Genomic DNA, 24,045 nt, shown 5'->3' with positions numbered 1-24,045 from the left:
TTTTCAGTGAAAGAAACCGATTTTACGAAAAATACGGGGACAATCTCCCTTCGGGAATAAACAAAAGATGCTGCGGGAAAAAAAAGGTTTGGGGGTGCAACACGAGGACTTCCCAAGAGGTCACCCATTTTAGTACTACTCTCGCCCAAGCACGTTTATCTTCGGAGTTCTGATGGGATCCGGTGCATTAGTGCTGGTATGATCGCACCCGTCATCCTACGCTCCCTCGCCGCATATATCCCATCCCTCTCATTTAAAATATAGATAATTGAATCTAAAAAATGGTAAAAATTCGTAAATTCACCAAATTTTCAGTGAAAGAAACCGATTTTAGGGAAAATACGGGGACAAGCTCCCTTCGGGAATAAACAAAAGATGCTGCGGGAAAAAAAAAGATTTGGGGGTGCAACACGAGGACTTCCCAAGAGGTCACCCATCTTAGTACTACTCTCGCCCAAGCACGTTTAACTTCGGGGTTCTGATGGGATCCGGTGCATTAGTGCTGGTATGATCGCACCCGTCATCCTACGCTCCCTCGCCGCATATATCCCATCCCTCTCATTTAAAATATAGATAATTGAATCTAAAAAATGGTAAAAATTCGTAAATTCACCAAATTTTCAGTGAAAGAAACCGATTTTAGAGAAAATACGGGCACAAGCTCCCTTCGGGAATAAACAAAAGATGTTGCGGGAAAAAAAAAGAAGGTTTGGGGGTGCAACACGAGGACTTCCCAAGAGGTCACCGATCTAGTACTACTCTTGCCCAAGCACGTTTAACTTCGGAGTTCTGATGGGATCCGGTGCATTAGTGCTGGTATGATCGCACCCGTCATCCTACGCTCCCTCGCCGCATATATCCCATCCCTCTCATTTAAAATATAGATAATTGAATCTAAAAAATGGTAAAAATTCGTAAATTCACCAAATTTTCAGTGAAAGAAACCGATTTTAGGGAAAATACGGGGACTAGCTCCCTTCGGGAATAAACAAAAGATGCTGCGGGAAAAAAAAAGGTTTGGGGGTGCAACACGAGGACTTCCCAAGAGGTCACTTATCTTAGTACTACTCTCGCCAAGCACATTTAACTTCGGAGTTCTGATGGGATCCGGTGCATTAGTGCTGGTATGATCGCACCCGTCATCCTACGCTCCCTCGCCGCATATATCCCATCCCTCTCATTTAAAATATAGATAATTGAATCTAAAAAATGGTAAAAATTCATAAATTCACCAAATTTTCAATGAAAGAAACCGATTTTAGGGAAAATACGGGCACAAGCTCCCTTCGGGAATAAACAAAAGATGCTGCGGGGAAAAAAAGGTTTGGGGGTGCAACACGAGGACTTCCCAAGAGGTCACCCATCTTAGTACTACTCTCGCCCAAGCACGTTTAACTTCGGAGTTATGATGGAATCCGGTGCATTAGTGCTGGTATGATCGCACCGGTCATCCTATGCTCCCTCGCCGCATATATCCCATCCCTCTCATTTAAAATATAGATAATTGAATCTAAAAAATGGTAAAAATTCATAAATTCACCAAATTTTCAGTGAAAGAAACTGATTTTAGGGAAAATACGGGCACAAGCTCCCTTCGGGAATAAATAAAAGATGCTGCGGGAAAAAAAAAGAAGGTTTGGGGGTGCAACACGAGGACTTACCAAGTGGTCATCGATCTAGTACTACTCTCGCCCAAGCACGTTTCACTTCGGAGTTCTGATGGGATCCGGTGCATTAGTGCTGGTATGATCGCACCCGTCATTCTACGCTCCCTCGCCGCATATATCCCATCCCTCTCATTTAAAATATAGATAATTGAATCTAAAAATGGTAAAAATTCGTAAATTCACCAAATTTTCAGTGAAAGAAACCGATTTTACGAAAAATACGGGGACAATCTCCCTTCGGGAATAAACAAAAGATGCTGCGGGAAAAAAAAGGTTTGGGGGTGCAACACGAGGACTTCCCAAGAGGTCACCCATTTTAGTACTACTCTCGCCCAAGCACGTTTATCTTCGGAGTTCTGATGGGATCCGGTGCATTAGTGCTGGTATGATCGCACCCGTCATCCTACGCTCCCTCGCCGCATATATCCCATCCCTCTCATTTAAAATATAGATAATTGAATCTAAAAAATGGTAAAAATTCGTAAATTCACCAAATTTTCAGTGAAAGAAACCGATTTTACGGAAAATACGGGGACAAGCTCCCTTCGGGAATAAACAAAAGATGCTGCGGGAAAAAAAAAGGTTTGGGGGTGCAACACGAGGACTTCCCAAGAGGTCACCCATCTTAGTACTACTCTCACCCAAGCACGTTTAGCTTCGGAGTTCTGATGGGATCCGGTGCATTAGTGCTGGTATGATCGCACCGATCATCCTACGCCCCCTCGCCGCATATATCCCATCCCTCTCATTTAAAATATAGATAATTGATTCTAAAAAATGGTAAAAATTCGTAAATTCACCAAATTTTCAGTGAAAGAAACCGATTTTAGAGAAAATACGGGCACAAGCTCCCTTCGGGAATAAACAAAAGATGTTGCGGGAAAAAAAAAGAAGGTTTGGGGGTGCAACACGAGGACTTTCCAAGAGGTCACCGATCTAGTACTACTCTTGCCCAAGCACGTTTAACTTCGGAGTTCTGATGGGATCCGGTGCATTAGTGCTGGTATGATCGCACCCGTCATCCTACGCTCCCTTGCCGCATATATCCCATCTCTCTCATTTAAAATATAGATAATTGAATCTAAAAAATGGTAAAAATTCGTAAATTCACCAAATTTTCAGTGAAAGAAACCGATTTTACGGAAAATACGGCGACAAGCTCCCTTCGGGAATAAACAAAAGATGCTGCGGGAAAAAAAAAGGTTTGGGGGTGCAACACGAGGACTTCCCAAGAGGTCACCCATCTTAGTACTACTCTCGCCCAAGCACGTTTATCTTCGGAGTTCTGATGGGATCCGGTGCATTAGTGCTGGTATGATCGCACCCGTCATCCTACGCTCCCTCGCCGCATATATCCCATCCCTCTCATTTAAAATATAGATAATTGAATCTAAAAAATGGTAAAAATTCGTAAATTCACCAAATTTTCAGTGAAAGAAACCGATTTTAGGGAAAATACGGGGACTAGCTCCCTTCGGGAATAAACAAAAGATGCTGCGGGAAAAAAAAAGGTTTGGGGGTGCAACACGAGGACTTCCCAAGAGGTCACTTATCTTAGTACTACTCTCGCCAAGCACATTTAACTTCGGAGTTCTGATGGGATCCGGTGCATTAGTGCTGGTATGATCGCACCCGTCATCCTACGCTCCCTCGCCGCATATATCCCATCCCTCTCATTTAAAATATAGATAATTGAATCTAAAAAATGGTAAAAATTCATAAATTCACCAAATTTTTAGTGAAAGAAACCGATTTTAGGGAAAATACGCGGACAAGCTCCCTTCGGGAATAAACAAAAGATGCTGCGGGAAAAAAAAAGGTTTGGGGGTTCAACACGAGGACTTCCCAAGAGGTCACCGATCTAGTACTACTCTTGCCCAAGCACGTTTAACTTCGGAGTTCTGATGGGATCCGGTGCATTAGTGCTGGTATGATCGCACCCGTCATCCTACGCTCCCTCGCCGCATATATCCCATCCCTCTCATTTAAAATATAGATAATTGAATCTAAAAAATGGTAAAAATTCGTAAATTCACCAAATTTTCAATGAAAGAAACCGATTTTAGGGAAAATACGGGCACAAGCTCCCTTCGGGAATAAACAAAAGATGATGCGGGGAAAAAAAAGGTTTGGGGGTGCAACACGAGGACTTCCCAAGAGGTCACCCATCTTAGTACTACTCTCGCCCAAGCACGTTTAACTTCGGAGTTCTGATGGGATCCGGTGCATTAGTGCTGGTATGATCGCACCGGTCATCCTACGCTCCCTCGCCGCATATATCCCATCCCTCTCATTTAAAATATAGATAATTGAATCTAAAAAATGGTAAAAATTCTTAATTCACCAAATTTTCAGTGAAAGAAACCGATTTTAGGAAAAATACGGGCACAAGCTCCCTTCGGGAATAAATAAAAGATGCTGCGTGAAAAAAAAAGAAGGTTTGGGGGTGCAACACGAGGACTTACCAAGAGGTCACCGATCTAGTACTACTCTCGCCCAAGCACGTTTCACTTCGGAGTTCTGATGGGATCCGGTGCATTAGTGCTGGTATGATCGCACCCGTCATTCTACGCTCCCTCGCCGCATATATCCCATCCATCTCATTTAAAATATAGATAATTGAATCTAAAAATGGTAAAAATTCGTAAATTCACCAAATTTTCAGTGAAAGAAACCGATTTTACGAAAAATACGGGGACAATCTCCCTTCGGGAATAAACAAAAGATGCTGCGGGAAAAAAAAGGTTTGGGGGTGCAACACGAGGACTTCCCAACAGGTCACCCATTTTAGTACTACTCTCGCCCAAACACGTTTATCTTCGGAGTTCTGATGGGATCCGGTGCATTAGTGCTGGTATGATCGCACCCGTCATCCTACGCTCCCTCGCCGCATATATCCCATCCCTCTCATTTAAAATATAGATAATTGAATCTAAAAAATGGTAAAAATTCGTAAATTCACCAAATTTTCAGTGAAAGAAACCGATTTTAGGGAAAATACGGGGACAAGCTCCCTTCGGGAATAAACAAAAGATGCTGCGGGAAAAAAAAAGGTTTGGGGGTGCAACACGAGGACTTCCCAAGAGGTCACCCATCTTAGTACTACTCTCGCCCAAGCACGTTTAACTTCGGAGTTCTGATGGGATCCGGTGCATTAGTGCTGGTATGATCGCACCGGTCATCCTACGCTCCCTCGCCGCATATATCCCATCCCTCTCATTTAAAATATAGATAATTGAATCTAAAAAATGGTAAAAATTTGTAAATTCACCAAATTTACAGTGAAAGAAACCGATTTTAGAGAAAATACGGGCACAAGCTCCCTTCGGGAATAAACAAAAGATGTTGCGGGAAAAAAAAAGAAGGTTTGGGGGTGCAACACGAGGACTTCCCAAGAGGTCACCGATCTAGTACTACTCTTGCCCAAGCACGTTTAACTTCGGAGTTCTGATGGGATCCGGTGCATTAGTGCTGGTATGATCGCACCCGTCATCCTACGCTCCCTTGCCGCATATATCCCATCTCTCTCATTTAAAATATAGATAATTGAATCTAAAAAATGGTAAAAATTCGTAAATTCACCAAATTTTCAGTGAAAGAAACCGATTTTACGGAAAATACGGGGACAAGCTCCCTTCGGGACTAAACAAAAGATGCTGCGGGAAAAAAAAGGTTTGGGGGTGCAACACGAGGACTTCCCAAGAGGTCACCCATCTTAGTACTACTCTCGCCCAAGCACGTTTATCTTCGGAGTTCTGATGGGATCCGGTGCATTAGTGCTGGTATGATCGCACCCGTCATCCTACGCTCCCTCGCCGCATATATCCCATCCCTCTCATTTAAAATATAGATAATTGAATCTAAAAAATGGTAAAAATTCGTAAATTCACCAAATTTTCAGTGAAAGAAACCGATTTTAGGGAAAATACGGGGACTAGCTCCCTTCGGGAATAAACAAAAGATGATGCGGGAAAAAAAAGGTTTGGGGGTGCAACACGAGTACTTCCCAAGAGGTCACTTATCTTAGTACTACTCTCGCCCAAGCACATTTAACTTCGGAGTTCTGATGGGATCCGGTGCATTAGTGCTGGTATGATCGCACCCGTCATCCTACGCTCCCTCGCCGCATATATCCCATCCCTCTCATTTAAAATATAGATAATTGAATCTAAAAAATGGTAAAAATTCATAAATTCACCAAATTTTTAGTGAAAGAAATCGATTTTAGGGAAAATACGCGGACAAGCTCCCTTCGGGAATAAACAAAAGATGCTGCGGGAAAAAAAAAGGTTTGGGGGTTCAACACGAGGACTTCCCAAGAGGTCACCGATCTAGTACTACTCTTGCCCAAGCACGTTTAACTTCGGAGTTCTGATGGGATCCGGTGCATTAGTGCTGGTATGATCGCACCCGTCATCCTACGCTCCCTCGCCGAATATATCCCATCCCTCTCATTTAAAATATAGATAATTGAATCTAAAAAATGGTAAAAATTCGTAAATTCACCAAATTTTCAGTGAAAGAAACCGATTTTAGGGAAAATACGGGGACAAGCTCCCTTCGGGAATAAACAAAAGATGCTGCGGGGAAAAAAAAGGTTTGGGGGTGCAACACGAGGACTTCCCAACAGGTCACCCATCTTAGTACTACTCTCGCCCAAGCACGTTTAACTTCGGAGTTCTGATGGGATCCGGTGCATTAGTGCTGGTATGATCGCACCCGTCATCCTACGCTCCCTCGCCGCATATATCTCATCCCTCTCATTTAAAAAATAGATAATTGAATCTAAAAAATGGTAAAAATTCGTAAATTCACCAAATTTTCAATGAAAGAAACCGATTTTAGGGAAAATACGGGGACAAGCTCCCTTCGGGAATAAACAAAAGATGCTGCGGGAAAAAAAAGGTTTGGGGGTGCAACACGAGGACTTCCCAAGAGGTCACCCATCTTAGTAATACTCTCGCCCAAGCACGTTTCACTTCGGAGTTATGATGGCATCCGGTGCATTAGTGCTGGTATGATCGCACCCGTCATCCTATGCCCCCTCGCCGCATATATCCCATCCCTCTCATTTAAAATATAGATAATTGAATCTAAAAAATGGTAAAAATTCGTAAATTCACCAAATTTTCAGTGAAAGAAACCGATTTTAGGGAAAATACGGGGACAAGCTCCCTTCGGGAATAAACAAAAGATGCTGCGGGAAAAAAAAGATTTGGGGGTGCAACACGAGGACTTCCCAAGAGGTCACCCATCTTAGTACTACTCTCGCCCAAGCACGTTTAGCTTCGGAGTTCTGATGGGATCCGGTGCATTAGTGCTGGTATGATCGCACCCGTCATCCTACGCTCCCTCGCCGCATATATCCCATCCCTCTCATTTAAAATATAGATAATTGAATCTAAAAAATGGTAAAAATTCGTAAATTCACCAAATTTTCAGTGAAAGAAACCGATTTTAGGGAAAATACGGGGACAAGCTCCCTTCGGGAATAAACAAAAGATGCTGCGGGAAAAAAAAGGTTTGGGGGTGCAACACGAGGACTTCCCAAGAGGTCACCCATCTTAGTACTACTCTCGTCCAAGCTCGTTTAACTTCGGAGTTCTGATGGGATCCGGTGCATTAGTGTTGGTATGATCGCACCCGTCATCCTACGCTCCCTCGCCGCATATATCCCATCCCTCTCATTTAAAATATAGATAATTGAATCTAAAAAATGGTAAAAATTCGTAAATTCACCAAATTTTCAGTGAAAGAAACCGATTTTAGGGAAAATACGGGGACAAGCTCCCTTCGGGAATAAACAAAAGATGCTGCGAGAAAAAAAAGGTTTGGGGGTGCAACACGAGGACTTTCCAAGAGGTCACCCATCTTAGTACTACTCTCGCCCAAGCACATTTGACTTCGGAGTTCTGATGGGATCCGGTGCATTAGTGCTGGTATGATCGCACCCGTCATCCTACGCTCCCTCGCCGCATATATCTCATCCCTCTCATTTCAAATATAGATAATTGAATCTAAAAAATGGTAAAAATTCGTAAATTCACCAAATTTTCAATGAAAGAAACCGATTTTAGGGAAAATACGGGGACAAGCTCCCTTCGGGAATAAACAAAAGATGCTGCGGGAAAAAAAAAGGTTTAGGGGTGCAACACGAGGACTTCCCAAGAGGTCACCTATCTTAGTACTACTCTCGCCCAAGCACATTTAACTTCGGAGTTCTAATGGGATCCGGTGCATTAGTGCTGGTATGATCGCACCCGTCATCCTACGTTCCCTCGTCGTATATATCCCATCCCTCTCATTTAAAATATAGATAATTGAATCTAAAAAATGGTAAAAATTCGTAAATTCACCAAATTTTCAGTGAAAGAAACCGATTTTAGGGAAAATACGGGGACAAGCTCCCTTGGGGAATAAACAAAAGATGCTGCGGGAAAAAAACAAAGGTTTGGGTGTGCAACACGAGGACTTCCGAAGAGGTCACCCATCTTAGTACTACTCTCGTCCAAGCACGTTTGACTTCGGAGTTCTGATGGGATCCGGTGCATTAGTGCTGGTATGATCGCACCCGTCATCCTATGCTCCCTCGCCGCATATATCCCATCCCTCATATTTAAAATATATATAATTGAATCTAAAAAATGGTAAAAATTCGTAAATTCACCAAATTTTCAGTGAAAGAAATCGATTTTAGGGAAAATACGGGGACAAGCTCCCTTCGGGAATAAACAAAAGATGCTGCGGGAAAAAAAAGGTTTGGGGGTGCAACACGAGGACTTCCCAAGAGGTCACCCATCTTAGTACTACTCTCGTCCAAGCACGTTTGACTTCGGAGTTCTGATGGGATCCGGTGCATTAGTGCTGGTATGATCGCACCCGTCATCCTACGCTCCCTCGCCGCATATATCCCATCCCTCTCATTTAAAATATAGATAATTGAATCTAAAAAATGGTAAAAATTCGTAAATTCACCAAATTTTCAGTGAAAGAAACCGATTTTAGGGAAAATACGGGGACAAGCTCCCTTCGGGAATAAACAAAAGATGCTGCGGGAAAAAAAAGGTTTGGGGGTGCAACACGAGGACTTCCCAAGAGGTCACCCATTTTAGTACTACTCTCGCCCAAGCACGTTTAGCTTCGGAGTTCTGATGGGATCCGGTGCATTAGTGCTGGTATGATCGCACCCGTCATCCTACGCTCCCTCGCCGCATATATCTCATCCCTCTCATTTAAAATATAGATAATTGAATCTAAAAAATGGTAAAAATTCGTAAATTCACCAAATTTTCAGTGAAAGAAACCGATTTTAGGGAAAATACGGGGACTAGCTCCCTTCGGGAATAAACGAAAGATGCTGCGGGAAAAAAAAGGTTTGGGGGTGCAACACGAGTACTTCCCAAGAGGTCACTTATCTTAGTACTACTCTCGCCCAAGCACATTTAACTTCGGAGTTCTGATGGGATCCGGTGCATTAGTGCTGGTATGATCGCACCCGTCATCCTACGCTCCCTCGCCGCATATATCCCATCCCTCTCATTTAAAATATAGATAATTGAATCTAAAAAATGGTAAAAATTCATAAATTCACCAAATTTTTAGTGAAAGAAACCGATTTTAGGGAAAATACGCGGACAAGCTCCCTTCGGGAATAAACAAAAGATGCTGCGGGAAAAAAAAAGGTTTGGGGGTTCAACACGAGGACTTCCCAAGAGGTCACCGATCTAGTACTACTCTTGCCCAAGCACGTTTAACTTCGGAGTTCTGATGGGATCCGGTGCATTAGTGCTGGTATGATCGCACCCGTCATCCTACGCTCCCTCGCCGAATATATCCCATCCCTCTCATTTAAAATATAGATAATTGAATCTAAAAAATGGTAAAAATTCGTAAATTCACCAAATTTTCAATGAAAGAAACCGATTTTAGGGAAAATACGGGCACAAGCTCCCTTCGGGAATAAACAAAAGATGCTGCGGGGAAAAAAAAGGTTTGGGGGTGCAACACGAGGACTTCCCAAGAGGTCACCCATCTTAGTACTACTCTCGCCCAAGCACGTTTAACTTCGGAGTTCTGATGGAATCCGGTGCATTAGTACTGGTATGATCGCACCGGTCATCCTACGCTCCCTCGCCGCATATATCCCATCCCTCTCATTTAAAATATAGATAATTGAATCTAAAAAATGGTAAAAATTCATAAATTCTCCAAATTTTCATTGAAAGAAACCGATTTTATGGAAAATACGGGCACAAGCTCCCTTCGGGAATAAACAAAAGATGCTGCGGGAAAAAAAAAGAAGGTTTGGGGGTGCAACACGAGGACTTCCCAAGAGGTCACCGATCTAGTACTACTCTCGCCCAAGCACGTTTAACTTCGGAGTTCTGATGGGATCCGGTGCATTAGTGCTGATATGATCGCACCCGTCATCCTACGTTCCCTCACCGCATATATCCCATCCCTCTCATTTAAAATATAGATAATTGAATCTAAAAAATGGTAAAAATTCGTAAATTCACCAAATTTTCAGTGAAAGAAACCGATTTTAGGGAAAATACGGGGACAAGCTCCCTTGGGGAATAAACAAAAGATGCTGCGGGAAAAAAAAGGTTTGGGGGTGCAACACGAGGACTTCCCAAGAGGTCACCCATCTTAGTACTACTCTCTTCCAAGCACGTTTAGCTTCGGAGTTCTGATGGGATCCGGTGCATTAGTGCTGGTATGATCGCACCCGTCATCCTACGTTCCCTCACCGCATATATCCCATCCCTCTCATTTAAAATATAGATAATTGAATCTAAAAAATGGTAAAAATTCGTAAATTCACCAAATTTTCAGTGAAAGAAACCGATTTTAGGGAAAATACGGGGACAAGCTCCCTTGGGGAACAAACAAAAGATGTTGCGGGAAAAAAAAGGTTTGGGGGTGCAACACGAGGACTTCCCAAGAGGTCACCCATCTTAGTACTACTCTCGCCCAAGCACGTTTATCTTCGGAGTTCTGATGGGATCCGGTGCATTAGTGCTGGTATGATCGCACCCGTCATCCTACGCTCCCTCGCCGCATATATCCCATCCCTCTCATTTAAAATATAGATAATTGAATCTAAAAATGGTAAAAATTCGTAAATTCACCAAATTTTCAGTGAAAGAAACCGATTTTAGGGAAAATACGGGGACAAGCTCCCTTGGGGAATAAACAAAAGATGCTGCGGGAAAAAAAAAGGTTTGGGGGTGCAACACGAGGACTTCCCAAGAGGTCACCCATCTTAGTACTACTCTCGCCCTAGCACGTTTAGCTTCGGAGTTCTGATGGGATCCGGTGCATTAGTGCTGGTATGATCGCACCCGTCATCCTACGCTCCCTCGCCGCATATATCCCATCCCTCTCATTTAAAATATAGATAATTGAATCTAAAAAATGGTAAAAATTTGTAAATTCACCAAATTTTCAGTGAAAGAAATCGATTTTAGGGAAAATACGGGGACAAGCTCCCTTCGGGAATAAACAAAAGATGCTGCGGGGAAAAAAAAGGTTTGGGGGTGCAACACGAGGACTTCCCAACAGGTCACCCATCTTAGTACTACTCTCGCCCAAGCACGTTTAACTTCGGAGTTCTAATGGGATCCGGTGCATTAGTGCTGGTATGATCGCACCCGTCATCCTACGCTCCCTCGCCGCATATATCCCATCCCTCTCATTTAAAATATAGATAATTGAATCTAAAAAATGGTAAAAATTCGTAAATTCACCAAATTTTCAGTGAAAGAAACCGATTTTAGGGAAAATACGGGGACAAGCTCCCTTGGGGAATAAACAAAAGATGTTGCGGGAAAAAAAAGGTTTGGGGGTGCAACACGAGGACTTCCCAAGAGGTCACCCATCTTAGTACTACTCTCTTCCAAGCACGTTTAGCTTGGGAGTTCTGATGGGATCCGGTGCATTAGTGCTGGTATGATCGCACCCGTCATCCTACGTTCCCTCACCGCATATATCTCATCCCTCTCATTTAAAATATAGATAATTGAATCTAAAAAATGGTAAAAATTCGTAAATTCACCAAATTTTCAGTGAAAGAAACCGATTTTAGGGAAAATACGGGGACAAGCTCCCTTGGGGAATAAACAAAAGATGCTGCGGGAAAAAAAAGGTTTGGGGGTGCAACACGAGGACTTCCCAAGAGGTCACCCATCTTAGTACTACTCTCGCCCAAGCACGTTTATCTTCGGAGTTCTGATGGGATCCGGTGCATTAGTGCTGGTATGATCGCACCCGTCATCCTACGCTCCCTCACCGCATATATCCCATCCCTCTCATTTAAAATATAGATAATTGAATCTAAAAAATGGTAAAAATTCGTAAATTCACCAAATTTTCAGTGAAAGAAACCGATTTTAGGAAAAATACGGGGACAAGCTCCCTTGGGGAATAAACAAAAGATGCTGCGGGAAAAAAAAGGTTTGGGGGTGCAACACGAGGACTTCCCAAGAGGTCACCCATCTTAGTACTACTCTCTTCCAAGCACGTTTAGCTTCGGAGTTCTGATGGGATCCGGTGCATTAGTGCTGGTATGATCGCACCCATCATCCTACGCTCCCTCGCCGTATATATCCCATCCCTCTCATTTAAAATATAGATAATTGAATCTAAAAAATGGTAAAAATTCGTAAATTCACCAAATTTTCAGTGAAAGAAACCGATTTTAGGGAAAATACGGGCACAAGCTCCCTTCGGGAATAAACAAAAGATGCTGCGGGGAAAAAAAAGGTTTGGGGGTGCAACACGAGGACTTCCCAACAGGTCACCCATCTTAGTACTACTCTCGCCCAAGCACGTTTAACTTCGGAGTTCTGATGGGATCCGGTGCATTAGTGCTGGTATGATCGCACCCGTCATCCTACGCTCCCTCGCCGCATATATCTCATCCCTCTCATTTAAAAAATAGATAATTGAATCTAAAAAATGGTAAAAATTCGTAAATTCACCAAATTTTCAATGAAAGAAACCGATTTTAGGGAAAATACGGGGACAAGCTCCCTTCGGGAATAAACAAAAGATGCTGCGGGAAAAAAAAAGGTTTGGGGGTGCAACACGAGGACTTCCCAAGAGGTCACCCATCTTAGTAATACTCTCGCCCAAGCACGTTTCACTTCGGAGTTATGATGGCATCCGGTGCATTAGTGCTGGTATGATCGCACCCGTCATCCTATTCTCCCTCGCCGCATATATCCCATCCCTCTCATTTAAAATATAGATAATTGAATCTAAAAAATGGTAAAAATTCGTAAATTCACCAAATTTTCAGTGAAAGAAACCGATTTTAGGGAAAATACGGGGACAAGCTCCCTTCGGGAATAAACAAAAGATGCTGCGGGAAAAAAAAGATTTGGGGGTGCAACACGAGGACTTCCCAAGAGGTCACCCATCTTAGTACTACTCTCGCCCAAGCACGTTTAGCTTCGGAGTTCTGATGGGATCCGGTGCATTAGTGCTGGTATGATCGCACCCGTCATCCTACGCTCCCTCGCCGCATATATCCCATCCCTCTCATTTAAAATATAGATAATTGAATCTAAAAAATGGTAAAAATTTGTAAATTCACCAAATTTTCAGTGAAAGAAACCGATTTTAGGGAAAATACGGGGACAAGCTCCCTTGGGGAATAAACAAAAGATGCTGCGGGGAAAAAAAAGGTTTGGGGGTGCAACACGAGGACTTCCCAACAGGTCACCCATCTTAGTCCTACTCTCGCCCAAGCACGTTTAACTTCGGAGTTCTAATGGGATCCGGTGCATTAGTGCTAGTATGATCGCACCCGTCATCCTACGCTCCCTCGCCGCATATATCCCATCCCTCTCATTTAAAATATAGATAATTGAATCTAAAAAATGGTAAAAATTCGTAAATTCACCAAATTTTCAGTGAAAGAAACCGATTTTAGGGAAAATACGGGGACAAGCTCCCTTCGGGAATAAACAAAAGATGCTGCGGGAAAAAAAAGGTTTGGGGGTGCAACACGAGGACTTCCCAAGAGGTCACCCATCTTAGTACTACTCTCGTCCAGGCTCGTTTAGCTTCGGAGTTCTGATGGGATCCGGTGCATTAGTGTTGGTATGATCGCACCCGTCATCCTACGCTCCCTCGCCACATATATCCCATCCCTCTCATTTAAAATATAGATAATTGAATCTAAAAAATGGTAAAAATTCGTAAATTCACCAAATTTTCAGTGAAAGAAACCGATTTTAGGGAAAATACGGGGACAAGCTCCCTTCGGGAATAAACAAAAGATGCTGCGAGAAAAAAAAGGTTTGGGGGTGCAACACGAGGACTTTCCAAGAGGTCACCCATCTTAGTACTACTCTCGCCCAAGCACGTTTGACTTCGGAGTTCTGATGGGATCCGGTGCATTAGTGCTGGTATGATCGCACCCGTCATCCTACGCTCCCTCGCCGCATATATCTCATCCCTCTCATTTCAAATATAGATAATTGAATCTAAAAAATGGTAAAAATTCGTAAATTCACCAAATTTTCAATGAAAGAAACCGATTTTAGGGAAAATACGGGGACAAGCTCCCTTCGGGAATAAACAAAAGATGCTGCGGGAAAAAAAAGGTTTAGGGGTGCAACACGAGGACTTCCCAAGAGGTCACCTATCTTAGTACTACTCTCGCCCAAGCACATTTAACTTCGGAGTTCTGATGGGATCCGGTGCATTAGTGCTGGTATGATCGCACCCGTCATCCTACGTTCCCTCGTCGTATATATCCCATCCCTCTCATTTAAAATATAGATAATTGAATCTAAAAAATGGTAAAAATTCGTAAATTCACCAAATTTTCAGTGAAAGAAACCGATTTTAGGGAAAATACGGGGACAAGCTCCCTTCGGGAATAAACAAAAGATGCTGCGGGAAAAAAAAAAGGTTTGGGGGTGCAACACGAGGACTTCCGAAGAGGTCACCCATCTTAGTACTACTCTCGCCCAAGCACGTTTAGCTTCGGAGTTCTGATGGGATCCGGTGCATTAGTGCTGGTATGATCGCACCCGTCATCCTATGCTCCCTCGCCGCATATATCCCATCCCTCATATTTAAAATATATATAATTGAATCTAAAAAATGGTAAAAATTCGTAAATTCACCAAATTTTCAGTGAAAGAAATCGATTTTAGGGAAAATACGGGGACAAGCTCCCTTCGGGAATAAACAAAAGATGCTGCGGGAAAAAAAAAAGGTTTGGGGGTGCAACACGAGGACTTCCCAAGAGGTCACCCATTTTAGTACTACTCTCGCCCAAGCACGTTTAGCTTCGGAGTTCTGATGGGATCCGGTGCATTAGTGCTGGTATGATCGCACCCGTCATCCTACGCTCCCTCGCCGCATATATCCCATCCCTCTCATTTAAAATATAGATAATTGAATCTAAAAAATGGTAAAAATTTGTAAATTCACCAAATTTTCAGTGAAAGAAACCGATTTTAGGGAAAATACGGGGACAAGCTCCCTTGGGGAATAAACAAAAGATGCTGCGGGGAAAAAAAAGGTTTGGGGGTGCAACACGAGGACTTCCCAACAGGTCACCCATCTTAGTCCTACTCTCGCCCAAGCACGTTTAACTTCGGAGTTCTAATGGGATCCGGTGCATTAGTGCTAGTATGATCGCACCCGTCATCCTACGCTCCCTCGCCGCATATATCCCATCCCTCTCATTTAAAATATAGATAATTGAATCTAAAAAATGGTAAAAATTCGTAAATTCACCAAATTTTCAGTGAAAGAAACCGATTTTAGGGAAAATACGGGGACAAGCTCCCTTCGGGAATAAACAAAAGATGCTGCGGGAAAAAAAAGGTTTGGGGGTGCAACACGAGGACTTCCCAAGAGGTCACCCATCTTAGTACTACTCTCGTCCAGGCTCGTTTAGCTTCGGAGTTCTGATGGGATCCGGTGCATTAGTGTTGGTATGATCGCACCCGTCATCCTACGCTCCCTCGCCACATATATCCCATCCCTCTCATTTAAAATATAGATAATTGAATCTAAAAAATGGTAAAAATTCGTAAATTCACCAAATTTTCAGTGAAAGAAACCGATTTTAGGGAAAATACGGGGACAAGCTCCCTTCGGGAATAAACAAAAGATGCTGCGAGAAAAAAAAGGTTTGGGGGTGCAACACGAGGACTTTCCAAGAGGTCACCCATCTTAGTACTACTCTCGCCCAAGCACGTTTGACTTCGGAGTTCTGATGGGATCCGGTGCATTAGTGCTGGTATGATCGCACCCGTCATCCTACGCTCCCTCGCCGCATATATCTCATCCCTCTCATTTCAAATATAGATAATTGAATCTAAAAAATGGTAAAAATTCGTAAATTCACCAAATTTTCAATGAAAGAAACCGATTTTAGGGAAAATACGGGGACAAGCTCCCTTCGGGAATAAACAAAAGATGCTGCGGGAAAAAAAAGGTTTAGGGGTGCAACACGAGGACTTCCCAAGAGGTCACCTATCTTAGTACTACTCTCGCCCAAGCACATTTAACTTCGGAGTTCTGATGGGATCCGGTGCATTAGTGCTGGTATGATCGCACCCGTCATCCTACGTTCCCTCGTCGTATATATCCCATCCCTCTCATTTAAAATATAGATAATTGAATCTAAAAAATGGTAAAAATTCGTAAATTCACCAAATTTTCAGTGAAAGAAACCGATTTTAGGGAAAATACGGGGACAAGCTCCCTTCGGGAATAAACAAAAGATGCTGCGGGAAAAAAAAAAAGGTTTGGGGGTGCAACACGAGGACTTCCGAAGAGGTCACCCATCTTAGTACTACTCTCGCCCAAGCACGTTTAGCTTCGGAGTTCTGATGGGATCCGGTGCATTAGTGCTGGTATGATCGCACCCGTCATCCTATGCTCCCTCGCCGCATATATCCCATCCCTCATATTTAAAATATATATAATTGAATCTAAAAAATGGTAAAAATTCGTAAATTCACCAAATTTTCAGTGAAAGAAATCGATTTTAGGGAAAATACGGGGACAAGCTCCCTTCGGGAATAAACAAAAGATGCTGCGGGAAAAAAAAAAGGTTTGGGGGTGCAACACGAGGACTTCCCAAGAGGTCACCCATTTTAGTACTACTCTCGCCCAAGCACGTTTAGCTTCGGAGTTCTGATGGGATCCGGTGCATTAGTGCTGGTATGATCGCACCCGTCATCCTGCGCTCCCTCCTCGCATATATCCCATCCCTCTCATTTAAAATATAGATAATTGAATCTAAAAAATGGTAAAAATTCGTAAATTCACCAAATTTTCAGTGAAAGAAACCGATTTTAGGGAAAATACGGGGACAAGCTCCCTTCGGGAATAAACAAAAGATGCTGCGGGGAAAAAAAGGTTTGGGGGTTCAACACGAGGACTTCCCAACAGGTCACCCATCTTAGTACTACTCTCGCCCAAGCACGTTTAACTTCGGAGTTCTGATGGGATCCGGTGCATTAGTGCTGGTATGATCGCACCCGTCATCCTACGCTCCCTCGCCGCATATATCTCATCCCTCTCATTTAAAAAATAGATAATTGAATCTAAAAAATGGTAAAAATTCGTAAATTCACCAAATTTTCAGTGAAAGAAATCGATTTTAGGGAAAATACGGGGACAAGCTCCCTTCGGGAATAAACAAAAGATGCTGCGGGAAAAAAAAAGGTTTGGGGGTGCAACACGAGGACTTCCCAAGAGGTCACCCATCTTAGTACTACTCTCGTCCAAGCACGTTTCACTTCGGAGTTCTGATGGGATCCGGTGCATTAGTGCTGGTATGATCGCACCCGTCATCCTACGCTCCCTCGCCGCATATATCCCATCCCTCTCATTTAAAATATAGATAATTCAATCTAAAAAATGGTAAAAATTCGTAAATTCACCAAATTTTCAGTGAAAGAAACCGATTTTAGGGAAAATACGGGGACAAGCTCCCTTCGGGAATAAACAAAAGATGCTGCGGGAAAAAAAAAGGTTTGGGGGTGCAACACGAGGACTTCCCAAGAGGTCACCCATTTTAGTACTACTCTCGCCCAAGCACGTTTAGCTTCGGAGTTCTGATGGGATCCGGTGCATTAGTGTTGGTATGATCGCACCCGTCATCCTACGCTCCCTCGCCGCATATATCCCATCCCTCTCATTTAAAATATAGATAATTGAATCTAAAAAATGGTAAAAATTTGTAAATTCACCAAATTTTCAGTGAAAGAAACCGATTTTAGGGAAAATACCGGTATAAGCTCCCTTCGGGAATAAACAAAAGATGCTGCGGGGAAAAAAAGGTTTGGGGGTGCAACACGAGGACTTCCCAACAGGTCACCCATCTTAGTACTACTCTCGCCCAAGCACGTTTCACTTCGGAGTTATGATGGCATCCGGTGCATTAGTGCTGGTATGATCGCACCCGTCATCCTATTCTCCCTCGCCGCATATATCCCATCCCTCTCATTTAAAATATAGATAATTGAATCTAAAAAATGGTAAAAATTCGTAAATTCACCAAATTTTCAGTGAAAGAAACCGATTTTAGGGAAAATACGGGGACAAGCTCCCTTCGGGAATAAACAAAAGATGCTGCGGGAAAAAAAAAGATTTGGGGGTGCAACACGAGGACTTCCCAAGAGGTCACCCATTTTAGTACTACTCTCGCCCAAGCACGTTTAGCTTCGGAGTTCTGATGGGATCCGGTGCATTAGTGCTGGTATGATCGCACCCGTCATCCTACGCTCCCTCGCCGCATATATCCCATCCCTCTCATTTAAAATATAGATAATTGAATCTAAAAAATGGTAAAAATTTGTAAATTCACCAAATTTTCAGTGAAAGAAACCGATTTTAGGGAAAATACGGGGACAAGCTCCCTTGGGGAATAAACAAAAGATGCTGCGGGGAAAAAAAAGGTTTGGGGGTGCAACACGAGGACTTCCCAACAGGTCACCCATCTTAGTCCTACTCTCGCCCAAGCACGTTTAACTTCGGAGTTCTAATGGGATCCGGTGCATTAGTGCTGGTATGATCGCACCCGTCATCCTACGCTCCCTCGCCGCATATATCCCATCCCTCTCATTTAAAATATAGATAATTGAATCTAAAAAATGGTAAAAATTCGTAAATTCACCAAATTTTCAGTGAAAGAAACCGATTTTAGGGAAAATACGGGGACAAGCTCCCTTCGGGAATAAACAAAAGATGCTGCGGGAAAAAAAAGGTTTGGGGGTGCAACACGAGGACTTCCCAAGAGGTCACCCATCTTAGTACTACTCTCGTCCAAGCTCGTTTAACTTCGGAGTTCTGATGGGATCCGGTGCATTAGTGCTGGTATGATCGCACCCGTCATCCTACGCTCCCTCGCCGCATATATCCCATCCCTCTCATTTAAAATATAGATAATTGAATCTAAAAAATGGTAAAAAGTCGTAAATTCACCAAATTTTCAGTGAAAGAAACCGATTTTAGGGAAAATACGGGGACAAGCTCCCTTCGGGAATAAACAAAAGATGCTGCGAGAAAAAAAAGGTTTGGGGGTGCAACACGAGGACTTTCCAAGAGGTCACCCATCTTAGTACTACTCTCGCCCAAGCACGTTTGACTTCGGAGTTCTGATGGGATCCGGTGCATTAGTGCTGGTATGATCGCACCCGTCATCCTACGCTCCCTCGCCGCATATATCTCATCCCTCTCATTTCAAATATAGATAATTGAATCTAAAAAATGGTAAAAATTCGTAAATTCACCAAATTTTCAATGAAAGAAACCGATTTTAGGGAAAATACGGGGACAAGCTCCCTTCGGGAACAAACAAAAGATGCTGCGGGAAAAAAAAGGTTTAGGCGTGCAACACGAGGACTTCCCAAGAGGTCACCTATCTTAGTACTACTCTCGCCCAAGCACATTTAACTTCGGAGTTCTGATGGGATCCGGTGCATTAGTGCTGGTATGATCGCACCCGTCATCCTACGTTCCCTCGTCGTATATATCCCATCCCTCTCATTTAAAATATAGATAATTGAATCTAAAAAATGGTAAAAATTCGTAAATTCACCAAATTTTCAGTGAAAGAAACCGATTTTAGGGAAAATACGGGGACAAGCTCCCTTGGGGAATAAACAAAAGATGCTGCGGGAAAAAAAAAAGGTTTGGGGGTGCAACACGAGGACTTCCGAAGAGGTCACCCATCTTAGTACTACTCTCGCCCAAGCACGTTTAGCTTCGGAGTTCTGATGGGATCCGGTGCATTAGTGCTGGTATGATCGCACCCGTCATCCTACGCTCCCTCGCCGCATATATCCCATCCCTCATATTTAAAATATAGATAATTGAATCTAAAAAATGGTAAAAATTCGTAAATTCACCAAATTTTCAGTGAAAGAAATCGATTTTAGGGAAAATACGGGGACAAGATCCCTTCGGGAATAAACAAAAGATGCTGCGGGAAAAAAAAAGGTTTGGGGGTGCAACACGAGGACTTCCCAAGAGGTCACCCATCTTAGTACTACTCTCGTCCAAGCACGTTTAACTTCGGAGTTCTGATGGGATCCGATGCATTAGTGCTGGTATGATCGCACCCGTCATCCTACGCTCCCTCGCCGCATATATCCCATCCCTCTCATTTAAAATATAGATAATTCAATCTAAAAAATGGTAAAAATTCGTAAATTCACCAAATTTTCAGTGAAAGAAACCGATTTTAGGGAAAATACGGGGACAAGCTCCCTTCGGGAATAAACAAAAGATGCTGCGGGAAAAAAAAAGGTTTGGGGGTGCAACACGAGGACTTCCCAAGAGGTCACCCATTTTAGTACTACTCTCGCCCAAGCACGTTTAGCTTCGGAGTTCTGATGGGATCCGGTGCATTAGTGTTGGTATGATCGCACCCGTCATCCTACGCTCCCTCGCCGCATATATCCCATCCCTCTCATTTAAAATATAGATAATTGAATCTAAAAAATGGTAAAAATTTGTAAATTCACCAAATTTTCAGTGAAAGAAACCGATTTTAGGGAAAATACCGAGATAAGCTCCCTTCGGGAATAAACAAAAGATGCTGCGGGGAAAAAAAGGTTTGGGGGTTCAACACGAGGACTTCCCAACAGGTCACCCATCTTAGTACTACTCTCGCCCAAGCACGTTTAACTTCGGAGTTCTGATGGGATCCGGTGCATTAGTGCTGGTATGATCGCACCCGTCATCCTACGCTCCCTCGCCGCATATATCTCATCCCTCTCATTTAAAAAATAGATAATTGAATCTAAAAAATGGTAAAAATTCGTAAATTCACCAAATTTTCAATGAAAGAAACCGATTTTAGGGAAAATACGGGGACAAGCTCCCTTCGGGAATAAACAAAAGATGCTGCGGGAAAAAAAAAGGTTTGGGGGTGTAACACGAGGACTTCCCAAGAGGTCACCCATCTTAGTAATACTCTCGCCCAAGCACGTTTCACTTCGGAGTTATGATGGCATCCGGTGCATTAGTGCTGGTATGATCGCACCCGTCATCCTATTCTCCCTCGCCGCATATATCCCATCCCTCTCATTTAAAATATAGATAATTGAATCTAAAAAATGGTAAAAATTCGTAAATTCACCAAATTTTCAGTGAAAGAAACCGATTTTAGGGAAAATACGGGGACAAGCTCCCTTCGGGAATAAACAAAAGATGCTGCGGGAAAAAAAAGGTTTGGGGGTGCAACACGAGGACTTCCCAAGAGGTCACCCATCTTAGTACTACTCTCGTCCAAGCTCGTTTAACTTCGGAGTTCTGATGGGATCCGGTGCATTAGTGCTGGTATGATCGCACCCGTCATCCTACGCTCCCTCGCCGCATATATCCCATCCCTCTCATTTAAAATATAGATAATTGAATCTAAAAAATGGTAAAAAGTCGTAAATTCACCAAATTTTCAGTGAAAGAAACCGATTTTAGGGAAAATACGGGGACAAGCTCCCTTCGGGAATAAACAAAAGATGCTGCGAGAAAAAAAAGGTTTGGGGGTGCAACACGAGGACTTTCCAAGAGGTCACCCATCTTAGTACTACTCTCGCCCAAGCACGTTTGACTTCGGAGTTCTGATGGGATCCGGTGCATTAGTGCTGGTATGATCGCACCCGTCATCCTACGCTCCCTCGCCGCATATATCTCATCCCTCTCATTTCAAATATAGATAATTGAATCTAAAAAATGGTAAAAATTCGTAAATTCACCAAATTTTCAATGAAAGAAACCGATTTTAGGGAAAATACGGGGACAAGCTCCCTTCGGGAACAAACAAAAGATGCTGCGGGAAAAAAAAGGTTTAGGCGTGCAACACGAGGACTTCCCAAGAGGTCACCTATCTTAGTACTACTCTCGCCCAAGCACATTTAACTTCGGAGTTCTGATGGGATCCGGTGCATTAGTGCTGGTATGATCGCACCCGTCATCCTACGTTCCCTCGTCGTATATATCCCATCCCTCTCATTTAAAATATAGATAATTGAATCTAAAAAATGGTAAAAATTCGTAAATTCACCAAATTTTCAGTGAAAGAAACCGATTTTAGGGAAAATACGGGGACAAGCTCCCTTCGGGAATAAACAAAAGATGCTGCGGGAAAAAAAAAAGGTTTGGGGGTGCAACACGAGGACTTCCGAAGAGGTCACCCATCTTAGTACTACTCTCGCCCAAGCACGTTTAGCTTCGGAGTTCTGATGGGATCCGGTGCATTAGTGCTGGTATGATCGCACCCGTCATCCTACGCTCCCTCGCCGCATATATCCCATCCCTCATATTTAAAATATAGATAATTGAATCTAAAAAATGGTAAAAATTCGTAAATTCACCAAATTTTCAGTGAAAGAAATCGATTTTAGGGAAAATACGGGGACAAGCTCCCTTCGGGAATAAACAAAAGATGCTGCGGGAAAAAAAAAGGTTTGGGGGTGCAACACGAGGACTTCCCAAGAGGTCACCCATCTTAGTACTACTCTCGTCCAAGCACGTTTAACTTCGGAGTTCTGATGGGATCCGGTGCATTAGTGCTGGTATGATCGCACCCGTCATCCTACGTTCCCTCGTCGTATATATCCCATCCCTCTCATTTAAAATATAGATAATTGAATCTAAAAAATGGTAAAAATTCGTAAATTCACCAAATTTTCAGTGAAAGAAACCGATTTTAGGGAAAATACGGGGACAAGCTCCCTTCGGGAATAAACAAAAGATGCTGCGGGAAAAAAAAAAGGTTTGGGGGTGCAACACGAGGACTTCCGAAGAGGTCACCCATCTTAGTACTACTCTCGCCCAAGCACGTTTAGCTTCGGAGTTCTGATGGGATCCGGTGCATTAGTGCTGGTATGATCGCACCCGTCATCCTACGCTCCCTCGCCGCATATATCCCATCCCTCATATTTAAAATATAGATAATTGAATCTAAAAAATGGTAAAAATTCGTAAATTCACCAAATTTTCAGTGAAAGAAATCGATTTTAGGGAAAATACGGGGACAAGCTCCCTTCGGGAATAAACAAAAGATGCTGCGGGAAAAAAAAAGGTTTGGGGGTGCAACACGAGGACTTCCCAAGAGGTCACCCATCTTAGTACTACTCTCGTCCAAGCACGTTTAACTTCGGAGTTCTGATGGGATCCGATGCATTAGTGCTGGTATGATCGCACCCGTCATCCTACGCTCCCTCGCCGCATATATCCCATCCCTCTCATTTAAAATATAGATAATTCAATCTAAAAAATGGTAAAAATTCGTAAATTCACCAAATTTTCAGTGAAAGAAACCGATTTTAGGGAAAATACGGGGACAAGCTCCCTTCGGGAATAAACAAAAGATGCTGCGGGAAAAAAAAAGGTTTGGGGGTGCAACACGAGGACTTCCCAAGAGGTCACCCATTTTAGTACTACTCTCGCCCAAGCACGTTTAGCTTCGGAGTTCTGATGGGATCCGGTGCATTAGTGTTGGTATGATCGCACCCGTCATCCTACGCTCCCTCGCCGCATATATCCCATCCCTCTCATTTAAAATATAGATAATTGAATCTAAAAAATGGTAAAAATTTGTAAATTCACCAAATTTTCAGTGAAAGAAACCGATTTTAGGGAAAATACCGAGATAAGCTCCCTTCGGGAATAAACAAAAGATGCTGCGGGGAAAAAAAGGTTTGGGGGTTCAACACGAGGACTTCCCAACAGGTCACCCATCTTAGTACTACTCTCGCCCAAGCACGTTTAACTTCGGAGTTCTGATGGGATCCGGTGCATTAGTGCTGGTATGATCGCACCCGTCATCCTACGCTCCCTCGCCGCATATATCTCATCCCTCTCATTTAAAAAATAGATAATTGAA

The 24,045-nt window shown here is 43.0% G+C and overlaps 78 non-coding genes across 78 annotated transcripts; all 78 read right to left on the bottom strand.

The window, feature by feature from the left end:
* Positions 1-91: 91 nt before the first annotated feature.
* Positions 92-210, bottom strand: LOC136204539 (5S ribosomal RNA). The gene has a single exon (XR_010675374.1). It is a non-coding gene; the product is annotated as a 5S ribosomal RNA (ribosomal RNA).
* Positions 211-400: 190 nt separating this feature from the next.
* On the bottom strand, positions 401-519 carry LOC136204550 (5S ribosomal RNA). The gene has a single exon (XR_010675384.1). It is a non-coding gene; the product is annotated as a 5S ribosomal RNA (ribosomal RNA).
* Positions 520-712: 193 nt separating this feature from the next.
* On the bottom strand, positions 713-830 carry LOC136204772 (5S ribosomal RNA). Its single transcript, XR_010675598.1, has one exon. It is a non-coding gene; the product is annotated as a 5S ribosomal RNA (ribosomal RNA).
* Positions 831-1,020: 190 nt separating this feature from the next.
* Positions 1,021-1,138, bottom strand: LOC136204837 (5S ribosomal RNA). Its single transcript, XR_010675660.1, has one exon. It is a non-coding gene; the product is annotated as a 5S ribosomal RNA (ribosomal RNA).
* Positions 1,139-1,327: 189 nt separating this feature from the next.
* LOC136204688 (5S ribosomal RNA) lies at positions 1,328-1,446 on the bottom strand. The gene has a single exon (XR_010675517.1). It is a non-coding gene; the product is annotated as a 5S ribosomal RNA (ribosomal RNA).
* Positions 1,447-1,639: 193 nt separating this feature from the next.
* LOC136204862 (5S ribosomal RNA) lies at positions 1,640-1,757 on the bottom strand. The gene has a single exon (XR_010675683.1). It is a non-coding gene; the product is annotated as a 5S ribosomal RNA (ribosomal RNA).
* A 188-nt stretch (positions 1,758-1,945) lies between these two features.
* Positions 1,946-2,064, bottom strand: LOC136204538 (5S ribosomal RNA). The gene has a single exon (XR_010675373.1). It is a non-coding gene; the product is annotated as a 5S ribosomal RNA (ribosomal RNA).
* Positions 2,065-2,254: 190 nt separating this feature from the next.
* LOC136204639 (5S ribosomal RNA) lies at positions 2,255-2,373 on the bottom strand. Its single transcript, XR_010675470.1, has one exon. It is a non-coding gene; the product is annotated as a 5S ribosomal RNA (ribosomal RNA).
* A 193-nt stretch (positions 2,374-2,566) lies between these two features.
* Positions 2,567-2,684, bottom strand: LOC136204831 (5S ribosomal RNA). The gene has a single exon (XR_010675654.1). It is a non-coding gene; the product is annotated as a 5S ribosomal RNA (ribosomal RNA).
* A 190-nt stretch (positions 2,685-2,874) lies between these two features.
* Positions 2,875-2,993, bottom strand: LOC136204809 (5S ribosomal RNA). Its single transcript, XR_010675634.1, has one exon. It is a non-coding gene; the product is annotated as a 5S ribosomal RNA (ribosomal RNA).
* Positions 2,994-3,183: 190 nt separating this feature from the next.
* LOC136204836 (5S ribosomal RNA) lies at positions 3,184-3,301 on the bottom strand. Its single transcript, XR_010675659.1, has one exon. It is a non-coding gene; the product is annotated as a 5S ribosomal RNA (ribosomal RNA).
* A 190-nt stretch (positions 3,302-3,491) lies between these two features.
* On the bottom strand, positions 3,492-3,609 carry LOC136204848 (5S ribosomal RNA). The gene has a single exon (XR_010675670.1). It is a non-coding gene; the product is annotated as a 5S ribosomal RNA (ribosomal RNA).
* A 190-nt stretch (positions 3,610-3,799) lies between these two features.
* LOC136204363 (5S ribosomal RNA) lies at positions 3,800-3,918 on the bottom strand. The gene has a single exon (XR_010675206.1). It is a non-coding gene; the product is annotated as a 5S ribosomal RNA (ribosomal RNA).
* A 192-nt stretch (positions 3,919-4,110) lies between these two features.
* On the bottom strand, positions 4,111-4,228 carry LOC136204828 (5S ribosomal RNA). The gene has a single exon (XR_010675651.1). It is a non-coding gene; the product is annotated as a 5S ribosomal RNA (ribosomal RNA).
* A 188-nt stretch (positions 4,229-4,416) lies between these two features.
* On the bottom strand, positions 4,417-4,535 carry LOC136204687 (5S ribosomal RNA). The gene has a single exon (XR_010675516.1). It is a non-coding gene; the product is annotated as a 5S ribosomal RNA (ribosomal RNA).
* Positions 4,536-4,725: 190 nt separating this feature from the next.
* On the bottom strand, positions 4,726-4,844 carry LOC136204352 (5S ribosomal RNA). The gene has a single exon (XR_010675195.1). It is a non-coding gene; the product is annotated as a 5S ribosomal RNA (ribosomal RNA).
* A 193-nt stretch (positions 4,845-5,037) lies between these two features.
* On the bottom strand, positions 5,038-5,155 carry LOC136204771 (5S ribosomal RNA). Its single transcript, XR_010675597.1, has one exon. It is a non-coding gene; the product is annotated as a 5S ribosomal RNA (ribosomal RNA).
* Positions 5,156-5,344: 189 nt separating this feature from the next.
* LOC136204798 (5S ribosomal RNA) lies at positions 5,345-5,463 on the bottom strand. Its single transcript, XR_010675623.1, has one exon. It is a non-coding gene; the product is annotated as a 5S ribosomal RNA (ribosomal RNA).
* Positions 5,464-5,652: 189 nt separating this feature from the next.
* On the bottom strand, positions 5,653-5,771 carry LOC136204737 (5S ribosomal RNA). Its single transcript, XR_010675563.1, has one exon. It is a non-coding gene; the product is annotated as a 5S ribosomal RNA (ribosomal RNA).
* Positions 5,772-5,961: 190 nt separating this feature from the next.
* LOC136204847 (5S ribosomal RNA) lies at positions 5,962-6,079 on the bottom strand. The gene has a single exon (XR_010675669.1). It is a non-coding gene; the product is annotated as a 5S ribosomal RNA (ribosomal RNA).
* A 190-nt stretch (positions 6,080-6,269) lies between these two features.
* On the bottom strand, positions 6,270-6,388 carry LOC136204707 (5S ribosomal RNA). Its single transcript, XR_010675534.1, has one exon. It is a non-coding gene; the product is annotated as a 5S ribosomal RNA (ribosomal RNA).
* A 189-nt stretch (positions 6,389-6,577) lies between these two features.
* On the bottom strand, positions 6,578-6,696 carry LOC136204747 (5S ribosomal RNA). The gene has a single exon (XR_010675573.1). It is a non-coding gene; the product is annotated as a 5S ribosomal RNA (ribosomal RNA).
* A 189-nt stretch (positions 6,697-6,885) lies between these two features.
* On the bottom strand, positions 6,886-7,004 carry LOC136204544 (5S ribosomal RNA). The gene has a single exon (XR_010675379.1). It is a non-coding gene; the product is annotated as a 5S ribosomal RNA (ribosomal RNA).
* Positions 7,005-7,193: 189 nt separating this feature from the next.
* Positions 7,194-7,312, bottom strand: LOC136204704 (5S ribosomal RNA). The gene has a single exon (XR_010675531.1). It is a non-coding gene; the product is annotated as a 5S ribosomal RNA (ribosomal RNA).
* Positions 7,313-7,501: 189 nt separating this feature from the next.
* On the bottom strand, positions 7,502-7,620 carry LOC136204620 (5S ribosomal RNA). Its single transcript, XR_010675452.1, has one exon. It is a non-coding gene; the product is annotated as a 5S ribosomal RNA (ribosomal RNA).
* Positions 7,621-7,810: 190 nt separating this feature from the next.
* Positions 7,811-7,929, bottom strand: LOC136204587 (5S ribosomal RNA). Its single transcript, XR_010675420.1, has one exon. It is a non-coding gene; the product is annotated as a 5S ribosomal RNA (ribosomal RNA).
* A 192-nt stretch (positions 7,930-8,121) lies between these two features.
* LOC136204693 (5S ribosomal RNA) lies at positions 8,122-8,240 on the bottom strand. Its single transcript, XR_010675522.1, has one exon. It is a non-coding gene; the product is annotated as a 5S ribosomal RNA (ribosomal RNA).
* Positions 8,241-8,429: 189 nt separating this feature from the next.
* Positions 8,430-8,548, bottom strand: LOC136204537 (5S ribosomal RNA). The gene has a single exon (XR_010675372.1). It is a non-coding gene; the product is annotated as a 5S ribosomal RNA (ribosomal RNA).
* A 189-nt stretch (positions 8,549-8,737) lies between these two features.
* LOC136204682 (5S ribosomal RNA) lies at positions 8,738-8,856 on the bottom strand. The gene has a single exon (XR_010675512.1). It is a non-coding gene; the product is annotated as a 5S ribosomal RNA (ribosomal RNA).
* A 189-nt stretch (positions 8,857-9,045) lies between these two features.
* On the bottom strand, positions 9,046-9,164 carry LOC136204735 (5S ribosomal RNA). The gene has a single exon (XR_010675561.1). It is a non-coding gene; the product is annotated as a 5S ribosomal RNA (ribosomal RNA).
* Positions 9,165-9,354: 190 nt separating this feature from the next.
* LOC136204846 (5S ribosomal RNA) lies at positions 9,355-9,472 on the bottom strand. Its single transcript, XR_010675668.1, has one exon. It is a non-coding gene; the product is annotated as a 5S ribosomal RNA (ribosomal RNA).
* Positions 9,473-9,662: 190 nt separating this feature from the next.
* On the bottom strand, positions 9,663-9,781 carry LOC136204650 (5S ribosomal RNA). Its single transcript, XR_010675481.1, has one exon. It is a non-coding gene; the product is annotated as a 5S ribosomal RNA (ribosomal RNA).
* Positions 9,782-9,974: 193 nt separating this feature from the next.
* Positions 9,975-10,092, bottom strand: LOC136204766 (5S ribosomal RNA). The gene has a single exon (XR_010675592.1). It is a non-coding gene; the product is annotated as a 5S ribosomal RNA (ribosomal RNA).
* A 189-nt stretch (positions 10,093-10,281) lies between these two features.
* On the bottom strand, positions 10,282-10,400 carry LOC136204663 (5S ribosomal RNA). The gene has a single exon (XR_010675493.1). It is a non-coding gene; the product is annotated as a 5S ribosomal RNA (ribosomal RNA).
* Positions 10,401-10,589: 189 nt separating this feature from the next.
* Positions 10,590-10,708, bottom strand: LOC136204786 (5S ribosomal RNA). The gene has a single exon (XR_010675612.1). It is a non-coding gene; the product is annotated as a 5S ribosomal RNA (ribosomal RNA).
* Positions 10,709-10,897: 189 nt separating this feature from the next.
* On the bottom strand, positions 10,898-11,016 carry LOC136204602 (5S ribosomal RNA). Its single transcript, XR_010675434.1, has one exon. It is a non-coding gene; the product is annotated as a 5S ribosomal RNA (ribosomal RNA).
* Positions 11,017-11,206: 190 nt separating this feature from the next.
* Positions 11,207-11,325, bottom strand: LOC136204292 (5S ribosomal RNA). The gene has a single exon (XR_010675138.1). It is a non-coding gene; the product is annotated as a 5S ribosomal RNA (ribosomal RNA).
* Positions 11,326-11,514: 189 nt separating this feature from the next.
* Positions 11,515-11,633, bottom strand: LOC136204770 (5S ribosomal RNA). The gene has a single exon (XR_010675596.1). It is a non-coding gene; the product is annotated as a 5S ribosomal RNA (ribosomal RNA).
* Positions 11,634-11,822: 189 nt separating this feature from the next.
* Positions 11,823-11,941, bottom strand: LOC136204775 (5S ribosomal RNA). The gene has a single exon (XR_010675601.1). It is a non-coding gene; the product is annotated as a 5S ribosomal RNA (ribosomal RNA).
* A 189-nt stretch (positions 11,942-12,130) lies between these two features.
* LOC136204662 (5S ribosomal RNA) lies at positions 12,131-12,249 on the bottom strand. Its single transcript, XR_010675492.1, has one exon. It is a non-coding gene; the product is annotated as a 5S ribosomal RNA (ribosomal RNA).
* A 190-nt stretch (positions 12,250-12,439) lies between these two features.
* On the bottom strand, positions 12,440-12,558 carry LOC136204694 (5S ribosomal RNA). The gene has a single exon (XR_010675523.1). It is a non-coding gene; the product is annotated as a 5S ribosomal RNA (ribosomal RNA).
* Positions 12,559-12,748: 190 nt separating this feature from the next.
* Positions 12,749-12,867, bottom strand: LOC136204746 (5S ribosomal RNA). The gene has a single exon (XR_010675572.1). It is a non-coding gene; the product is annotated as a 5S ribosomal RNA (ribosomal RNA).
* Positions 12,868-13,056: 189 nt separating this feature from the next.
* On the bottom strand, positions 13,057-13,175 carry LOC136204533 (5S ribosomal RNA). The gene has a single exon (XR_010675368.1). It is a non-coding gene; the product is annotated as a 5S ribosomal RNA (ribosomal RNA).
* A 190-nt stretch (positions 13,176-13,365) lies between these two features.
* On the bottom strand, positions 13,366-13,484 carry LOC136204758 (5S ribosomal RNA). The gene has a single exon (XR_010675584.1). It is a non-coding gene; the product is annotated as a 5S ribosomal RNA (ribosomal RNA).
* A 189-nt stretch (positions 13,485-13,673) lies between these two features.
* LOC136204751 (5S ribosomal RNA) lies at positions 13,674-13,792 on the bottom strand. Its single transcript, XR_010675577.1, has one exon. It is a non-coding gene; the product is annotated as a 5S ribosomal RNA (ribosomal RNA).
* Positions 13,793-13,981: 189 nt separating this feature from the next.
* Positions 13,982-14,100, bottom strand: LOC136204580 (5S ribosomal RNA). The gene has a single exon (XR_010675413.1). It is a non-coding gene; the product is annotated as a 5S ribosomal RNA (ribosomal RNA).
* A 189-nt stretch (positions 14,101-14,289) lies between these two features.
* LOC136204557 (5S ribosomal RNA) lies at positions 14,290-14,408 on the bottom strand. The gene has a single exon (XR_010675391.1). It is a non-coding gene; the product is annotated as a 5S ribosomal RNA (ribosomal RNA).
* Positions 14,409-14,599: 191 nt separating this feature from the next.
* Positions 14,600-14,718, bottom strand: LOC136204530 (5S ribosomal RNA). Its single transcript, XR_010675365.1, has one exon. It is a non-coding gene; the product is annotated as a 5S ribosomal RNA (ribosomal RNA).
* Positions 14,719-14,909: 191 nt separating this feature from the next.
* Positions 14,910-15,028, bottom strand: LOC136204671 (5S ribosomal RNA). The gene has a single exon (XR_010675501.1). It is a non-coding gene; the product is annotated as a 5S ribosomal RNA (ribosomal RNA).
* Positions 15,029-15,218: 190 nt separating this feature from the next.
* LOC136204757 (5S ribosomal RNA) lies at positions 15,219-15,337 on the bottom strand. Its single transcript, XR_010675583.1, has one exon. It is a non-coding gene; the product is annotated as a 5S ribosomal RNA (ribosomal RNA).
* Positions 15,338-15,526: 189 nt separating this feature from the next.
* On the bottom strand, positions 15,527-15,645 carry LOC136204750 (5S ribosomal RNA). Its single transcript, XR_010675576.1, has one exon. It is a non-coding gene; the product is annotated as a 5S ribosomal RNA (ribosomal RNA).
* A 189-nt stretch (positions 15,646-15,834) lies between these two features.
* LOC136204578 (5S ribosomal RNA) lies at positions 15,835-15,953 on the bottom strand. Its single transcript, XR_010675411.1, has one exon. It is a non-coding gene; the product is annotated as a 5S ribosomal RNA (ribosomal RNA).
* Positions 15,954-16,142: 189 nt separating this feature from the next.
* Positions 16,143-16,261, bottom strand: LOC136204555 (5S ribosomal RNA). Its single transcript, XR_010675389.1, has one exon. It is a non-coding gene; the product is annotated as a 5S ribosomal RNA (ribosomal RNA).
* Positions 16,262-16,453: 192 nt separating this feature from the next.
* Positions 16,454-16,572, bottom strand: LOC136204518 (5S ribosomal RNA). The gene has a single exon (XR_010675357.1). It is a non-coding gene; the product is annotated as a 5S ribosomal RNA (ribosomal RNA).
* A 191-nt stretch (positions 16,573-16,763) lies between these two features.
* On the bottom strand, positions 16,764-16,882 carry LOC136204660 (5S ribosomal RNA). Its single transcript, XR_010675490.1, has one exon. It is a non-coding gene; the product is annotated as a 5S ribosomal RNA (ribosomal RNA).
* A 189-nt stretch (positions 16,883-17,071) lies between these two features.
* On the bottom strand, positions 17,072-17,190 carry LOC136204661 (5S ribosomal RNA). Its single transcript, XR_010675491.1, has one exon. It is a non-coding gene; the product is annotated as a 5S ribosomal RNA (ribosomal RNA).
* A 190-nt stretch (positions 17,191-17,380) lies between these two features.
* LOC136204534 (5S ribosomal RNA) lies at positions 17,381-17,499 on the bottom strand. Its single transcript, XR_010675369.1, has one exon. It is a non-coding gene; the product is annotated as a 5S ribosomal RNA (ribosomal RNA).
* Positions 17,500-17,689: 190 nt separating this feature from the next.
* On the bottom strand, positions 17,690-17,808 carry LOC136204603 (5S ribosomal RNA). The gene has a single exon (XR_010675435.1). It is a non-coding gene; the product is annotated as a 5S ribosomal RNA (ribosomal RNA).
* Positions 17,809-17,997: 189 nt separating this feature from the next.
* On the bottom strand, positions 17,998-18,116 carry LOC136204692 (5S ribosomal RNA). The gene has a single exon (XR_010675521.1). It is a non-coding gene; the product is annotated as a 5S ribosomal RNA (ribosomal RNA).
* A 190-nt stretch (positions 18,117-18,306) lies between these two features.
* Positions 18,307-18,425, bottom strand: LOC136204648 (5S ribosomal RNA). Its single transcript, XR_010675479.1, has one exon. It is a non-coding gene; the product is annotated as a 5S ribosomal RNA (ribosomal RNA).
* A 190-nt stretch (positions 18,426-18,615) lies between these two features.
* Positions 18,616-18,734, bottom strand: LOC136204698 (5S ribosomal RNA). The gene has a single exon (XR_010675527.1). It is a non-coding gene; the product is annotated as a 5S ribosomal RNA (ribosomal RNA).
* Positions 18,735-18,923: 189 nt separating this feature from the next.
* Positions 18,924-19,042, bottom strand: LOC136204572 (5S ribosomal RNA). Its single transcript, XR_010675405.1, has one exon. It is a non-coding gene; the product is annotated as a 5S ribosomal RNA (ribosomal RNA).
* A 189-nt stretch (positions 19,043-19,231) lies between these two features.
* On the bottom strand, positions 19,232-19,350 carry LOC136204577 (5S ribosomal RNA). The gene has a single exon (XR_010675410.1). It is a non-coding gene; the product is annotated as a 5S ribosomal RNA (ribosomal RNA).
* Positions 19,351-19,539: 189 nt separating this feature from the next.
* LOC136204644 (5S ribosomal RNA) lies at positions 19,540-19,658 on the bottom strand. The gene has a single exon (XR_010675475.1). It is a non-coding gene; the product is annotated as a 5S ribosomal RNA (ribosomal RNA).
* A 191-nt stretch (positions 19,659-19,849) lies between these two features.
* On the bottom strand, positions 19,850-19,968 carry LOC136204507 (5S ribosomal RNA). Its single transcript, XR_010675347.1, has one exon. It is a non-coding gene; the product is annotated as a 5S ribosomal RNA (ribosomal RNA).
* A 190-nt stretch (positions 19,969-20,158) lies between these two features.
* LOC136204561 (5S ribosomal RNA) lies at positions 20,159-20,277 on the bottom strand. Its single transcript, XR_010675395.1, has one exon. It is a non-coding gene; the product is annotated as a 5S ribosomal RNA (ribosomal RNA).
* Positions 20,278-20,467: 190 nt separating this feature from the next.
* LOC136204601 (5S ribosomal RNA) lies at positions 20,468-20,586 on the bottom strand. The gene has a single exon (XR_010675433.1). It is a non-coding gene; the product is annotated as a 5S ribosomal RNA (ribosomal RNA).
* A 189-nt stretch (positions 20,587-20,775) lies between these two features.
* Positions 20,776-20,894, bottom strand: LOC136204658 (5S ribosomal RNA). Its single transcript, XR_010675489.1, has one exon. It is a non-coding gene; the product is annotated as a 5S ribosomal RNA (ribosomal RNA).
* A 190-nt stretch (positions 20,895-21,084) lies between these two features.
* On the bottom strand, positions 21,085-21,203 carry LOC136204807 (5S ribosomal RNA). Its single transcript, XR_010675632.1, has one exon. It is a non-coding gene; the product is annotated as a 5S ribosomal RNA (ribosomal RNA).
* A 189-nt stretch (positions 21,204-21,392) lies between these two features.
* Positions 21,393-21,511, bottom strand: LOC136204570 (5S ribosomal RNA). Its single transcript, XR_010675404.1, has one exon. It is a non-coding gene; the product is annotated as a 5S ribosomal RNA (ribosomal RNA).
* A 189-nt stretch (positions 21,512-21,700) lies between these two features.
* LOC136204576 (5S ribosomal RNA) lies at positions 21,701-21,819 on the bottom strand. Its single transcript, XR_010675409.1, has one exon. It is a non-coding gene; the product is annotated as a 5S ribosomal RNA (ribosomal RNA).
* Positions 21,820-22,008: 189 nt separating this feature from the next.
* On the bottom strand, positions 22,009-22,127 carry LOC136204643 (5S ribosomal RNA). The gene has a single exon (XR_010675474.1). It is a non-coding gene; the product is annotated as a 5S ribosomal RNA (ribosomal RNA).
* A 191-nt stretch (positions 22,128-22,318) lies between these two features.
* On the bottom strand, positions 22,319-22,437 carry LOC136204500 (5S ribosomal RNA). The gene has a single exon (XR_010675340.1). It is a non-coding gene; the product is annotated as a 5S ribosomal RNA (ribosomal RNA).
* Positions 22,438-22,627: 190 nt separating this feature from the next.
* Positions 22,628-22,746, bottom strand: LOC136204637 (5S ribosomal RNA). The gene has a single exon (XR_010675468.1). It is a non-coding gene; the product is annotated as a 5S ribosomal RNA (ribosomal RNA).
* A 191-nt stretch (positions 22,747-22,937) lies between these two features.
* Positions 22,938-23,056, bottom strand: LOC136204488 (5S ribosomal RNA). The gene has a single exon (XR_010675329.1). It is a non-coding gene; the product is annotated as a 5S ribosomal RNA (ribosomal RNA).
* Positions 23,057-23,246: 190 nt separating this feature from the next.
* Positions 23,247-23,365, bottom strand: LOC136204560 (5S ribosomal RNA). The gene has a single exon (XR_010675394.1). It is a non-coding gene; the product is annotated as a 5S ribosomal RNA (ribosomal RNA).
* A 190-nt stretch (positions 23,366-23,555) lies between these two features.
* Positions 23,556-23,674, bottom strand: LOC136204600 (5S ribosomal RNA). Its single transcript, XR_010675432.1, has one exon. It is a non-coding gene; the product is annotated as a 5S ribosomal RNA (ribosomal RNA).
* Positions 23,675-23,863: 189 nt separating this feature from the next.
* LOC136204657 (5S ribosomal RNA) lies at positions 23,864-23,982 on the bottom strand. Its single transcript, XR_010675488.1, has one exon. It is a non-coding gene; the product is annotated as a 5S ribosomal RNA (ribosomal RNA).
* Positions 23,983-24,045: the final 63 nt, after the last annotated feature.

Source organism: Euphorbia lathyris, chromosome 8 (assembly GCF_963576675.1).
Source record: "Euphorbia lathyris chromosome 8, ddEupLath1.1, whole genome shotgun sequence".
In the NCBI taxonomy this organism is placed as follows: domain Eukaryota; kingdom Viridiplantae; phylum Streptophyta; class Magnoliopsida; order Malpighiales; family Euphorbiaceae; genus Euphorbia; species Euphorbia lathyris.
The sequence above is the reverse complement of the archived record's forward strand: the minus strand, read 5'-3'. Positions and strand labels throughout refer to the sequence as shown.